Raw genomic sequence first — 2,500 nt, forward strand, 5'->3', positions numbered from 1 at the left:
TTTTCTGTTTTACTTATATTTCAACCTCTCCGCTTGTCCGCTATTTTTCGTTTTTTTACGTTTTCATTTTTCTTTTTTTTTTCTTTTTTTTTACATTTTTTCTTTTTTGTATTTCCCTATCATTGACCTATATTCCCGTTTTCTTACTTATTTCATTTCCCTGGTTTTACTATTTTCTCCTTTTTTATCATTCTTTCCGTTTCTTCTATCATTTTAATTACCTTAGCCTGTTTTCAAGCTATATTTTCCGCTTTCCTAATACTCACTGGCCGAATGGTAAATTTGTTCCCACTCTTTCAATAAAGTCTTACTTAATACGCTCTATAAAAACACGAAACATGCAAAATAGAAGGCCTGGTATACTAGGAAGAACAAGCCTACATGACCGGATTTGACCTTTGCCCGTTTCAGGTCTAATTAGGACCTCTGCAACCTTGGAAATGTTAAATCACCTGAGGTTAGTTAAATTCTCTCTCTCTCTCTCTCTCTCTCTCTCTCTCTCTCTCTCTCTCTCTCTCTCTCTCTCTCTCTCTCTCTCTCTCTCTCTCCTCTCCTCTTCTCTCTCTCTCTCTCTCTCTCTCTCTCTCTCTCTCTCTCTCTCTCTCTCTCTCTCTCTCTCTCTCTCTCTCTCTCTCTCTTCTCTCTCTCTCTTCTCTCTCTCTCTCTCTCTCTCTCTCTCTCTCTCTCTCTCTCTCTCTCTCTATCTATCTATCTATCTATCTCTCCCTCTCTCTGTCTGTCTGCCTCCCTCCCCCTTTCTCTATCTATCTGTTAATCTATCTATCTATCTCTATCTATCTATCTATCTATCTATCTATCTATCTATCTATTTATCTATCTATATATATATCTATCTATCTATGTATCAGTCTATCAATCATCTACCTGTCTATCTATATATCTATATTTATCTAACTATAAACGTTTATATCTATCTATCTATCTGTCTCTTTCTATCTATCGATGTAGTTGTTTGTTCTTATCTATCTATCATTCTACTAGCCTCTATGTAGATAAATTCATTGATTGGCTGACAGACAAACAAATAGATAGATAGACTGACAGACAGAGAGATACACATATAGATTGACACAGAGATACATTCCAGTATATATATTATTATATAAATTCTAAATCAGTTAGCGATACATTTTGAAACTATTTTCATATTAAAAATCATAACTGACTCTCTCTCTCTCTCTGCCATCACAACGCCAAATTTTATTTACAGTTGCATGCAGAGAAATAATGGGTTGTGTCACTTATAGTGTGCAATGCATATAGATTCTGTCTCAGGGTAACTGGTGCAATATTTTGCGAAATTTTCATTCTCTCTCTTTATGTCTATCTATCTAATTTATTTCTTCCTTCCTTCCCCTCTCTCTCTACTGCATTTGTTTTTCACCAACCCTCTCTCTTTCGCTCACACACACACTCTCTCTCTCTCTCTCTCTCTCTCTCTCTCTCTCTCTCTCTCTCTCTCTCTCTCTCTCTCTCTATCTCTCTCTCTCTCTCTCTCTCTCTCTCTCTCTCTCTCTCTCTCTCTCTCTCTCTCTCTCTCTCTCTCTCTCTCTCTCTCTCTCTCTCTCTCTCTCTCTCTCTCTCTCTCTCTCTCTCTCTCTCTCTCTCTCCTTCTCACTCATTCACTCGAGTCTTCCTTAAACATAACAGGTCATACAGCAAGACACGTGATCCCGAACTGCTACATTTTTATTTGTTTATCGGCTCTAAGAGAATAGAATAAAGGTTTCTGTTTTACGCCCTAAAAACTGTTCTGTATTTGGAAGGTATACATAATACTTGTATTAAACTAGGTACGAAGCCTCAGCTGAGTTTAGCACACGTTCCCTACAGTGTACATCTTAGATTAATTTATTTGTTTGTTTGTTTTCAGGTGGGGCATTATTCACATATGATTTGCCTTATTTTTGGTGTTAAAATATTGACAGTTGTACTTTAATAAATGTAAATGAAATTCATGTATTGCGCTTACCATTTGAAAATACTTTTGGTATTTATAATGTTATACGTGTAAGTATTTCATATGAACATGCGGCACTGTATCTCATTTCCAATGCTAATTATGCGTGTTCACACCTGTTTACCCATGGGAGACTAGCCTTTTCACGTCTGTGTCATAATGTAAAGTAAATCCTCTTCCTAAATCCCCATCTTATGAATTTCCTCCTTGTGTAACCCAAATATTCTTGTAATCATGCCGCATTTTCCTTTAAAGAAATATTTTTCATGAACTATGTCTGCTGTCATTTCCCTTCTCATGAATTTCCAAATATCCTCGAACTCATCGCATAATTCTCTATGTAAATCCTTCTCTTCTATGAACAAGCATTTATCTTGGACGCTATGTTATTAAGATCCAGATGCTACTCGATGGGTAATCTTAAGCCGTAACTCAATGTGTCACTTACACGCCATTCCGTTTTCTCTCTCCCTCTCTCTCTCTCTCTCTCTCTCTCTCTCTCTCTCTCTCTCTCTCTCT

Source organism: Penaeus chinensis, chromosome 5, assembly GCF_019202785.1.
Source record: "Penaeus chinensis breed Huanghai No. 1 chromosome 5, ASM1920278v2, whole genome shotgun sequence".
Lineage (NCBI taxonomy): Eukaryota > Metazoa > Arthropoda > Malacostraca > Decapoda > Penaeidae > Penaeus > Penaeus chinensis.